The sequence below is a fragment of the Mastigoproctus giganteus genome, chromosome 9, assembly GCF_048544385.1.
Source record: "Mastigoproctus giganteus isolate SK-2022 chromosome 9, ASM4854438v1, whole genome shotgun sequence".
NCBI lineage: Eukaryota > Metazoa > Arthropoda > Arachnida > Uropygi > Thelyphonidae > Mastigoproctus > Mastigoproctus giganteus.
Window position 1 is genome coordinate 147,297,226 of NC_143583.1, and position 13,670 is coordinate 147,310,895.

At 39.6% G+C, this 13,670-nt stretch overlaps 1 protein-coding gene across 2 annotated transcripts in view; it reads right to left on the minus strand.

Annotated features, from left to right (window-relative positions):
• The window catches only part of woc (zinc finger protein without children), a 717,317-nt gene that overhangs the window by 59,490 nt on the left and 644,157 nt on the right, over positions 1-13,670 (minus strand). The gene's annotated exons all lie outside the window — the stretch shown is intronic.

The window sequence follows — 13,670 nt, forward strand, 5'->3', positions numbered from 1 at the left end:
GGATAATGTAAAAACTGACACAATTCCAATTATTGGTATTATCGCAAATGCAATAAGATGGAGTTTACCACCCATTTATAATTACATGCACTAACAGAAAAGCCCAATAAAGTGGAAAGTGCAAATTGTTTTTATTGTTATGGTCGTGACCTCCAGAAATGTGTTTTAGAAAAATATCCCCAAGGCGTTCAAAATTCATTCTAATAACGGGAACATATGATAACGATGAAAGTGTAGTGCAATTTCCGTTATAAAAATGGCCTTTTAGAGAGATAAATAGCTTAGTTATATAGCGAAAATTTCAATTTCCAAGGTCTTGTAAAGAATTACCAAAAAAAAAAAAAATAAAAAAATAAATAAACCAATGTGTTATTGGGTTCCCATTACGATATTTTCATGATACCTCTGTTTATTCCTACGGGATGCAAAATATGTTTCCATCATTTTTTTAAGTTAATATTAAACTTCAGTTGTCACTTCTCAGTCCACCTGCCTAACATTTCTAGATCCTGTTGCAGTAGCATACTATCTTTACTATCATTAACAACCCTGCCAACCATGGTATCATCCGCAAACTTTGGAAATAAGCCTAATTCACCTTCATCGATATCATTAATAAATACACAAAACAACAATGGGCCCAGCACCTAACCCTGGAGGATTCCACTAATAACATTAGTACAAGTAGAGCAGTGTCCATTTATTACCACTCTCTGCCATCTCCCACTCAACCATCCCTTTATCCATTGCAGCAACTTGCCCTTAATGCCATACCACTCCAATTTGTACAAGACGTCTTCAGTATCAAAAGCTTTCCTGAAATCCAAGTATATGATATAAAAATTATTTTTTGCATCCAGTTTTTGTGACCACATCATAGTATCCACTCAAATTGGTCAGACAACACTTCCTCTTAAAAAACCCATGCTGTGTCTGAACTATTACTGCAGTCTTGTCTAGGTGATCCCAAATAACTTCTTTAATCAGTAACTCCATTATTTTCCTCGGAACAGAAGTTAAACTAACATGTCTATAATTATTTGTGTCATCCTTTGAGAATTGGGGATATAATTGCACATCTCCAGTCCATGGGGACCTCCCCTGAATCTAAGGATGTTCTCATAATTATGGCTAAGGGTTTGCTTACTTCCCTCACTGCCTCCTTCAATATAACTGGATAGATTCCATCTGCTCCAGGTGCCTTTTTTATGTTTAACTTTAACAATTTCTCCTCCACTTTGCTCTCTGTGATTACAAAATCATTTAGCTCCCTGTTAGAGTTTAGTAAACTTCTGTCCTCCCCTTCTTTACAGAATTCCTCACATGTGAATGTAGAGGCAAAATACTCATTCAGTTTGTCAGCTTTCTGAGCAGGATCAACAACAGTCAGACCACCAACATCGAGCAGACCAATCAGATTCATCCCCTTCCTTCTAGAGTTGTTGTGTTTTTTTGTTTTTCTTTGTTTCCCTTGCCAAGGATTTCTTGTAATCAGGCTTCATGTTGGTACAATCCCTTGATCCAGAGGCTGTATCTTTGATGTGGTGTTTTTCGGTAAGTAGCTCACCCTGATTTTACCATCTCTGATTATTAGGCTATTGGCAGGAGGATGGGATTGGCAGAGTGGAATTGGTTAACATTTTATAACAAAGTCCAGCCTCATCACAGTTATATACCTATTCTACGGTATAGTCACCATCTTCAATTATTTTCTGAAGCTGGGCAGGGTAATTTTTTGATTTATTGAGTAAAGCGGCTCCTAGCCAACAAAATCTGGCAAATCTGTCATACATATAGACGTGGTACAGTATACAATATTAACACTATTTTTTATACACGAAACATTGTATATTATCAATCAATTTAATTATCACTATATTGTGCAATGGTCATCCCCCCCCCCAGCTACAGCAGAATGAGCCGGACAAGCAAGCTACAACAGAAATCGATGAAGAGACACTGTCCACAGATGAGCATGAGGATTACATCCTAGAGACTGACCATCTCTAGTATCCTCCAAAAGATAAAAACAGTTCAACGGACAGTCATCCACCAGCAATCAGAAAGTTCAATAGAAGTTACTCATATTAACCAGCAAAAGCAAACCAGCACATTGACAGGGTGCACCCCCCACTCTCCTCCCTGGTTCCTCCCAGGACTGAACACAACCTATCTGATAACAGGACATGGCCCTTTTAATGCCAAATTGACAGCCTTTGGGCTGGTTGATAGCCCTCTCTGCTTCTTTAGAGAGGCAGAGACCTGACATCATTTGTTGCATGATGCGAATACTACGAGGATCTACGATGCTTCCTAATTACCAGAATTAGACATACGCTGCAGGACCAGAAGCTATATCTCCTAGACACAGAGGAGGAATACAGGGCACTTCTGCGATTTGCACAAGACTTGTTCTCCAGAAGAACACTACTTGCGATTCATGGACCAGACTAATTAAAACAAGATAATTAACACCTTATAACTTAGATGCTAGGCTGACTTCATCCTTAGACCTCCCGCGACTTGACTAAGACAGCAGCTCTGCTGCCACCACCAAGAACATCATCTCCTGGACACAGAAGATGAGCACACACCATTCAGCCAATATGCGCAAAATGCCTACAGCTGAAGAAGAATTGAACTTGCCTTCCACAACGACCGGCAAACCAGGACATTGACTTTACCTGATCAAAACTGAAAGGAACAGGACTTTACCTGATCAAAACTGAAAGGAACAGGAGAAAACCCAAACTGATGAGAAAACATATCCACTAGGACAAGAGTGAATGGAGGATATCCCCAAATGATGTTGGACGGAGTGCAAACTTCAATCCTCCAAATGCACACTGGGACACAGGGTTCGACTCGGGCTCATATCTAGAACTGAGATAAGCAGACTTGATCCTGAAACTGACTGAAATAACCTTTGAGAAAACAAAACACAAGCCAATCAAGTGGACTGGAAATCCAAACATCACAACTGAACTGAACAGCAGCAATTGCTGCCACATGCGACCTGTGCTGGGTTCTAACCCAACACACTTTCATTCTCTTCTCTGGCAGGGGGAGGCAACAGTGCTCCTGTCCCATCCTCTCCTCGCCACCCCCTATTTTTCTCCTGGTGGGGCACAGGCGTGCCCCACTGTTCTGCCTTGGGGTCGTCTTCTCTATCATCCGCATACTTCTGTCTTCCCCACCAGTTTTTAGTCTCCCTCCCTACCTTGCCTATATCACCAGCGACGCCTCACACAATGAAAAATTTTTAAAAGTGTCCAAATTCTCACCACATATGTGAACTCCTTTTATCTTAACTAGATTCTAGCGTCCATCACACCCTATTTTTTATTATTTTATTTTATTATTATTATTTTTTTTTTCCATAGGCCCTAGCCACTGAAATCTTAGGAAACTAGGTGGCAAGGCCTGCCAGAATAAATGATTTCTCAATATTGGTGTACCTGGTCTGCCTCCACGGGGGCCAAGTGTGGGCAATGTTGGGCTCCAGCAGGGGTCTAGCGGCTAAATGGGCAGAAGAACAATAATACACAACACTACACTCATATAATATCCATACACTTTTAAATCTCTGGTCTTCCCAGTGAACTGGTACGCCTACAATGAAGGCAATACGGAGATGGGGGGAACCTCTGTTGCCGTTTGACACTAAATACACTTGACACTTACCTTTGGGTTGCCCGGTCGGCCAGATGCATCTTTCTATAATTCCAAGACTATTCAATTTAGCAAAAAATGACCCGTGACCTGTTAATAAGAATGTACAACATAGCTTTGGTACGAACAAGATTGCTTTAATATAATTTACACCATTTACATAAGGAAAATTTGAATATTATTCTACCTTTTCCCAAACAATTCCATTTGCTTTGCCATTTTTGTAAAAGGAGCTCCCAAATCCTCTTTTTTCATTTCTTAAATCATTTAAAGTGTTAATTTCGATGCCCAACAACTCAGATTTTATACTACTTCTCAAATAAAAAGACAGACTTCTAAATACTAATTGTAAATCAAGTGATATCTTGCCAGCTAACACTTACAAAGCTTCTGTGGAAACCATTCTGCAGGCCAAAACCATTTTGAGTGACATAACTCAATGTATAGGATAGAGCTTTCTGGTGTTGCTTACTTTGATTGCATGGTCAACCCAGATTGATGCATCATACATAACAATTGGCAGAAAAATACAATCATAAATCAAATGGGGTGCTTTCCCCTTTATCCCCCATTCCACCCACATTACTCTTGAGATCATTGCAATAAATTTCTTCACCTTCTCTGATATATAGTTAATATGTGAGATAAAGTTCAAACCACTAGAAATACATATTCCCAAGTATTTAATCATTACCACCTGTTATCAGGAAATACCATTCAACCTTACAAGAGGAGGTCTATGATGCTACCAAAACGTTGACTGAAATCGATAAAATACCTTTATTAAACAAAAAATATAAAAATAAAATAAAAATACACATACTGACTGTACGTATAAACTGAATATTAAAATAAAATAAAATGGTATATAACAAGAATAAAATGCGATAAAATATATAAAAATTAAAAGCACTAAAAAGATGTTTAAAATCACTAAAAAGATGTTTAAAATCACTAAAAACCACTAAAAGAGGAGCTTTCGGCAGCAGCAGCAGCCATCTTCATCAGCAATAATGGTTGCAGGTTATCCGACAATTTATATATGTACACATATCGCCCCAGCAGGTCTGCAGCATGAACTATGGCACCTGTGCACGGTCCACCTCTTGTGTGTTGGAACCGGAAATGGAACGAACCATTCTAAACCGTTCGTCTCTCCTTAGGGTAAAGACTTCAAAGAGTGGATGAATGCGACAGCCCTTATCTCTAATAAGACTATAGTGCCCAGACAAACATATCCTTAAACTCTCTAGCCATTTCTGGTTTCAAAAGCCATGCGCTCTATTCACGATCACGGCTTCTTTAGCTGTAATGCCATGCCCAGTTTCCCAGGCATGTTCAGCTACGGCTGAGCCCATGTAATTGGCTGTCTTGAGGGCCATATTGTGTACCCCCAGGTGATCACACAGCCTACGTTTCGCTTCCCCCCACACAATCCGGACATTCAATTTCATATACAACCCCACTAGTGTCATTACCTGCAATAGGATCTTTGATTGCAGACACTACTGTGTGCCGTCTCCGACCCAGCAGCTGCACACACACACCGTATCTTACGCGAACGTAAAATATGGGAAATGGGTTCTGAAATGCCTGGATAGTAGGGGATGTATGTGTGGCAACAGGTACAAAAGCATCCCTGCGACTGCTACTCACATTTCTTAAACACCCCTCAATAATGCTCTGGGGATAACTGCACGTTACTAGGTCAGCCTTAACCCGTTTAGTCTCGTCACCCCTCTCCTCAGATGAAGAGCAGCCTCCACCCTTCCCATTAAGGCTTTAACCACAATATTTTCATTGTTGTTGGTAGAGGGTTTACAGCACAATGGCAGCTAAAGGCCATTATATGCCAAACAATGGTATGACATTTCAGGTGTTATTAAATGTGAGATATACGTATTATGTGGGATTTATATTCTGTCATAGCATTTTATCGTTTTTCGGAAATTGAAAACTGCATTAATGAGATCTGTCGTCTAATATTTGTTGCAAAGTAGGTGTGATTTGGGCTGCATGGTTTGATAAGGTGGTTTGCCGTACTCCATTAAAGAGAGGGCAGCCAACTATAATATGCTGGACTACGATTTGTGCTTGGCAGTTCGGACAGAAAGACAGATCTGAGGAAGAAAGAAGATAAAAGTGAGTAAGGTGTGTATGTCCTATTCGCACTCTTGCAAGTGTGACTTCTTTTCAGTTCGAGCGGAAATTAGATGGCTAAGACTGGAGTTCCGGTTTAATCCGAAGGAGTTCGCTGCCTTCTTGGTTTTACCAGATAGTTTGCCAGTGATTCATACTTTGCCTTATTATAACACTTTTATAGTCGGTGAAAGGGAATTAAAAGAAGTATCAACTGGTTCCACAGTAGATTTGGCTGCATGGTCAGCACTCTCTTTGCCAGGTATGCCAACAAAATTTTACTACTTTTGTGTTCGTAGCTAGAGCAAGTTTTGAATGTTACTAAGCAGATAGTTGTGATGCTTTCTTTGTTGCTCTAAGCCGAGAAGGGCACTGAGAGAGTCAGTAAAAAGAACACTTCTGGTAAACTGGTGTAATTTTATAGTTTCTAGGGCCATTTGTATGGCATGTAGTTTAGCAGTAAAGATACCGCATTCTAAGGGTAACTGATTAGAGATTGTGGATGATGGAAGAGTGACAGCAGCACCGACATGGTTAGTTCTGGAGCCACCAGTGTATATCTGGGTACAAGATTCATATTTTTCAATTAGAGATTTATTAAGTTGTTTTATATTCTGTGGAGAAAGAATCCCCCATTTTTGCAGGGAGAGGTCACATGCTGCAGGACAGAGAGCCCATGGAGGAGCAGTGGAACTAGTGGCGGCTATTTTAGAAAGATCTAGCTGCTAACTGTCAAGTAATGAGCGAAGACGTATGCCAGCAGGTCGATTTATTGATGGATAAATGACATACAAGTTCTCCCAATCTGGAGTAAATAGATGTTTCCACGCTGGATGTAGGGATTGGCTCTTGATTTTGACAGCATAATTAAGCAGTAAAATCTGTCTTCATAGAGAGAGAGTGGAGGATCGTGAGCTTCAAAGTACGGGCTTTGCACAGGAGATGTGCATTAAGCTCCGAGAGCAATGTGCAGGCCACTGTGATGAATAGGGTCCAAAAACCTCAAGATGCTGGATCTAGCAGAGTTGTAAACTGGCGATCCAGTCTAATCTTGATCTTATGATTGCATGATATAAATGAAGGAGTGTATGACAGTCAGCACCCCATGGTGTAGCTGATAATACTCTCAAAATGTTTCATTTCTTGAAAACAGGTGGTCTAAGTTGTTTGATATGGTCAAGAAAAGTCAATTTTTTATCTAAAGTTAACCCAAGATATCGGATAGTACGCACAATAGGTATGTCGTGGTTATCCAGCTTTAGAAATGGGTCAGGATGGAGATTATGTCTTCTACAGAAATGAACTGCGACAGTTTTTTTATGTGATATGCGAAAACCGTTATCTGCAGCCCAAGTTGTAATCCTATTACGAGCACCTTGGTTGTCTCTCAATCTTTCTCATGTTTTGGGAGTGACAAGATATACTAAAATCATCTGCATATAAAGTAGAAAATACAGTGGCTGGAATGAGCTTAGTTACTGAGTTTATAATGAATTTATAGTTTTATAATGAATAGTGTTATAATGAATAGTGTGGCATTTAAAACTAAGCCCTGTGGAACACCTTCTTGGATGAAGTTACGAGAGAGAGTGGATTGAATGCGGACCTGGAAAGACCGCTGCTTCAGAAAGTTCTGTATAAACTTTGGCATATTACTCCTGAAGCCAAATGAATAGAGATCACGCAGAATTCTGTACCGCCAAGCTGCATCAAAAGCTTTCTCGATGTCTAAATAAACTGTAGTCAAATGTTCCTTCCTAATGAAAGCATTGCGAATCTGGTTTTCCATTTGTATCAAGAGGTCTAAGGTTGATCTTCCTGTATGAAATCCACATTGCAATGAATTGATAGGGTTGTATTTGCTCAGCAACCAGGTAAGGCGAGAGTTTACCATTTTTTCCATTATTTTGCCCATACATCTGGTGAGGGAAATAGGCCAATAGTGATGTGGATTCATTGAGTCCTTGCCAGGTATAGGGGAAAGCATTTTCTGTAAAAATCTGGTTATATAGCAGGAGTAAGACATGAAGCGACTCTTCACTCAGCTCTTTTAACATGGAATAGTGAATTCCATCAGGTCCAGCAGCACTAGGTCTTGAGCTGTTAAGCGCAAGCCGTAGTTCAATTATTTTGAAGGGACAGTTGTATGATTGGTGGTGGTCAGTGTTAAAATTTAGGGCCTGCTTTTCAGCATGGAACTTTAATTTCTGGAAGTCTGGTGAGTATGAGGATACGGCAGAGGTTTGAGAAAAAGATTCTCCAAGGGTGTTAGCTTTGTCTCGAGGCAGTGAAATGCCATTCCCATTTACATTCAGTATCGATAGATGTAAGCAGGACATTTGTTATACATTTATTAATATTTTTCCAGATGGTTTGCGTTTTGGTGGACCTCGCAATCGTTGAAGCAAAGTGTTTCCACAACCCTCTTTTGCTTGCTCGCTGAATGTGCCTAGCATTGGCTCTGGATTTTTTTTAAATTGCACTAGATTAGCAGCAGTAGGGTTTTTGCGAAATTTATTACAGGCTTTATTTTTCTCTGGTTTGACTTGGTTGCATTCGTTGTTCCACCAGGGTTTTGGTCTTATTTTATGGCTTATGGACACTCTTGGAATTGTTGCTTCGGAGGCCTGCAATATTTGGTTTGTTATATAAGTAATAGCAGCGTTAACTGATATGAACCAATGTTTTTTCTAGGATTCCTAGCTGCCTATATTTTATCCAATCAGCTTTAGCAAAATTCCATTTGGCTGTCTGATTATGGCAATGTGGTAAGTTTGCTTCTATATGACAGACTACTGGGTAGTGGTTACTACCCAGTAGGCTATCATGAACAGACCAGTCAAACAGTGGAAGAAGGGCTGGTGAGCAATGGAGAGGTCAATTGCTGAGCTTGACCCAGAAGGCAGGTGACAATAAGTGGACAATCCGGTATTCAATAGTGTCAAATTTAGCTTAACTAGAAACTTTTCTAATGTTTTTCCACGTTTATAATGTATCCTAACACTCCATAAAGGGTTATGTGCATTAAAATCTCCCATGATGCAATAGGGAGGAGGGAGCTGGGATACAAGAGTTTCAAGATCGCTGTAAGAGATGTCTTGGTTAGGGGGAAGATATAAGGAGAGAACATTCGAAGGTATGTTCTCTCCTTATATCAAAAGAACATTCGAGCAGCTACTGCTTCTAAATTTGTTTGTAGCATTGATGGTCAGGAAGGGATATTGGACCTGACTACAAGTGCAACCCCTTCATGAACCAAAATTGCTTACACGAGAAACTCGATCCTTTCTGAAGATAACATGATATTTAAGTGAGGTAGTAACAGAAGCGGTTAAGTTAGTTTCTTGAAGGCAAAAGGCAACTGGGTTATACGGGAGAAGAAGATCCCGAATGTCATCAAGGTTGCTGTGATATCCTCTACAATTCGATTGAAGGAAACTGGCCATTATTTGGGATCACACTACTGGCCAGTAGTGTGATCCTCAGCTTCTGTCCGAGGGGGTGTTGGCTTATAGTGAACAGATTTTCTTTTTGGGAAGTACGGTCTTCTGTTTAGGCAAATGGGAAGTCGGGCTGCTATGTGCCTAGATTTTATGGTCTGCCTAAAGTGCACAAGGCTGGGGTACCTCTCAGGCACATTGTGTTGTTTGTGGGAAGTGCAACGCATGTGCTGTCCAGGTTTTTGGCTGAACTTGTATCCCCCATAGTAGGGGGGATACAAGTTAATGATTTATACCATTAAAAACATCAGGGAGTTTGTGCAGTTTGTCCGTGCTCAGGAGGTAGAAGAGGGTGAGATTATGGCATCTTTCGATGTTGTTTCTTTGTTCACATGTATACCCATTGACCATGGCTTGGATTGTGTGCAGAAGGCTTTGAGTTGGGATGATTTCCTGCTGTTTTCACCGTTTTCCAGCGGTTATATTTCTGTTTAGTGATTGCATGGACATGCTTGTTATGAAGACTTTGATAGTCTTCTTTAATCGAATAATTTCCAAGGCACTTTTTCCGATGTTTGCTCTTCTGAAATTGCTTCCAGACCAATTAACCTGTTTTTTCAATAGAGTAACTGATGTGTACACCACTTAACAAGTCTTATGTTTTATCTGTTTCCGTTTCATAGCAATTGCACACGCATCACAGATAATTTTTTTTTTTTTTTGTAGTTGTTGCCGCATCAGCTTCTGTGGCCATAATGCACCTCCCAAGGTTTTTGCAGTACTTTTATCCAAGCCTGAGGCAGGATTCGAACCCGCGACCTTTGGGTTGCTAGGTAGGCACTTTACCCACCCGGCTAGCCCGGTCGGCAGATAATTTTTTGCAAAAACTCCAGAGTTCTCACCTGTCGTGTCAGATTACTCAGAGACTGCGAACATGGCCTGCTGAAGATTTTTCTCAAAGTTATCCCAGTTTGCATACTTAACAGCAAAGTGCCGTAACTGAATCAAGCTAACACTGTTTTCGCTATGTGTACTGATTTCATAATATATCACACGATTATCACTCAATACCCAGTCAGCTTTGACTTTCCACCCAGAGACAAATCTAGTGGCAATTGAGTTAGTAAGAGTTACATTATGTTTGATTCACCATTTACTGTCCAAAAGGTGGACTTCTCCCTGGGTTGATTGTGAACTATAAGCTTCTGCACTGCTATCATATCATCTAAAGCTTTCCCTCTATCATCAGTAGTGGAACTGAACCAAAGTGAACTCTTGGTATTAGAATCAATTGCAAACAATACAGGCAAACGTCCTTATCAAGATTCCCGATGTCATCATTCATCAAGATGCTGATGCTGAATTATCCTCTGATCAATCCAGTATTATAGAAGAAAATTTTAGATATTCTGGTTCTCCTGATGAACCAGGTTTTACCAAAGATGAAGTTAACACTGGTATCATGTCTTCAAAATAGGATAAGTGTCCTGGTTTTGATGGTTTGGAAGTTGAGATCATTAAGCATTCCTGGAAAATACTTCCTGATGGCTTTATCTATCTCTTTAACACCTGTCTTTGTGATGGAATCTTCCCTTCTATTTGGAAAATTGCTATACTTAAAATACTAATTAAGGGACCTGATAAACCACCTGACTCTCCATCTTCCTATAGGCCTATTGCCTTTGTTATTGTTATTTGGTTTTTTTTAAGGAGCATTAGCAACTAAGGCCATATTGCTCCGGGGATATGCAGTGGTCATTCCCTGACCTTTCCACATCCTCCGTATTTGCTGGTCACAGGCTCGAACCCCGGTCTAATCAAGAAGCGTGTGCTACGCACTGCTGCTCCTGCACACCTGGCTACGGAGGCACCCACCTATTGCCTTACTGCCTGTTCTTGGGAAGGCTTTTGAAAAACTTACTGCAAAACGTCTTATGTCTGCTAATCTAGAGGACTTATCTTCAATGCTCAATTTGGCTTTGTTAAAGGTTGTGGTACTGAACTCGCTATTCATAAGTTGTTGGAATATCGTGATCTCTCCCCCTCTAAATATGTCCTGGGTCTCTTTGTGGACTTTAAGGGGACCTTTGATACACTTTGGTGGCAAAGTGTCCTCAAGAGGTCCCGGGAGGTCCAGGTTTCAATGCCTATCTATAATGTCATAAAGAATTATTTTATGGACTGTCATATTAAAGTCACTTCTGACTTTGAAGAGATTACTCACTATGTTACTAGCAGCTGCCCACAGGGGTCTATTCTTGGGCCCCTGTGTTGGAATATTGTTTTTGACAGTTGGCTTTCAAAATCTTTTGATAATGTTAACATGGTTGCTTATGCAGTCGATTTGACTATCATCATTAATGGAAAATCTAGAAAAACGCCTGGAAGATAGAGCTAACTTCGTAATGAAAGAATTTTTAATTAGACATCCATCCATCCATAAATTACAAGTGTCAACTGCCAAGACATGTCAGATGCTGCTTAAGGGTAATTTGGATCCAGATCGGTCACAAACTATAAAATACAATGGTCTCCCCATTCACTTCAACTCTACTGTCAAGTATCTTGGTATCTGGCTTGATGACCAGGGTAGTTTCTTGCATCGTGTCAGGTACATTAAGGATAAGTGTAAAATCTTAATGGTTAGATTAAAAAAAATTGCTAAACAAGACTGGTGTATCAAAGCACACACGCTTTGACTATATTATAATTGCATCTTTTTAGCAATCATTTTGTACGGTACGGTGCTTGGGGTTACCGTGCAAATAAGGTTGCTATTATCAAACAACTTCTGCAGGCTCAAAGAGCTGCTCTCCTGCTAACTCGATCATGCAAAACTACATCTATATCTATTCTTCAGGTAATGCTAGGTCGACTCCCAATACACTTTGATGTGCAATATCGATACCTTCTATATAATCTAAAAAGATGTTACCCTGCTACCATTAGTGGATTTACCTTGAATCTTGATGAAGATTCAAGATTTTTCTTGAATGATGAAGATTCATCATTTTTCTTCTGAAAAGAAGAGGATCAGAGTGCATTTTGATAATTTGTGGCAACAGGATTGGTCTAATTCTTCTGTTGGTGCTGCTACTAGATGTTACTTCCCCATTGCTGAGGAATTTCAGAAGAAAGAAATGCTTTGGTTATCTCCTAGCCTTTCTGCTACTTTTCTCCTTACTGAACATGGGAGCTTAAACTCCAAACTCTTCTCATTTGGTTTTTCGGACACACCGCTATGCCATTGTGGTGCTGCTGCAACTGCAGATCATGTCCTTTGACTGCCTTTTCTATTGTGACCTGCGACTTGATTTACACTGTGCCATTCCAAACTTCTCTATTGAACACAAGGAACTGATTATTCAAACTAAGGAGTTTTTATTCTGTTTCTTATGCCAACAGGGCCTTCAAAAGAAGAAGTGTTATTTGTGCCTCAATACTGCCTCACTAAAAGTCAAGTTTGTTCTGTGAGATCCTTATCACCTTTTAAAGTTTGAGAATTTTCACTTTTGGAAGCCTTTTACTACCTTGAGAACTGAGAACTTTCACCTCTTGAAATCCTGTTTTCATACACTGTTTTTGGATGCTAACAGTTTTCTTGTTAATATGTTAATAGTTTTTATGTGAACTGAGAACTTTTGTCTTTTGGAAGCCTCTGTCTTTGTATGCTGACAGATCACACGTTGATATGTTAATAGTTTATATGTTCATATGTTAATTGCACAGATATTTAAATGAGTGGTACTTCTTGTCTTGATGTTGAATCTAAGAAATGCAATATATAAATTGTAAAATATGCATCATTCTGAATTGCAATGGTTCCAGTATGATAGTATTGATTGTTGTGTTTATTAGCATTGATTGTTTTGTTTTGCTTTATTTCCACTTGTTGCTCCTGCCTCACCCTTTTTAAATCTTCTTTCTAACCCCCTTGTGTAATCAGTTGCTACTTTGAGCTGTTTCACAATTTAATTTTCCTAATTGTTCTGAGCTGTTGTGTATACAGGTAGTTCTCGACTTTTCGAGTTAATTCATTTCTAGTGCGGGCTCGTAAAGCGGGAATTTATTTCCCACAGACATAAGTTTAAAAATAGGGGTGACGTTCTCAACAATGAAATTAGTTTATATTTAAACAATGATTGATTTATCAAAAGAAATGAAAACGTAGCCTGCAAAATCAAGCAAATTATAATAATAGGAAATTATTTACGACTTACAAATGTTTATTCCTCATCATCGACTAAATGCACACTCGTTGGTTTGTTGCACAAGGGATCGTCTTCTTCAGAAATGCTTCAAGAGGCATTTGTTTCCAAGATAATCTTTTCTTTATAAATTTCAATAGCATGCATAAGCATTTTTTAACGGAATGCACAAATTGCAACTAACATGATTTGCACAGAGTGACAAGTTTAG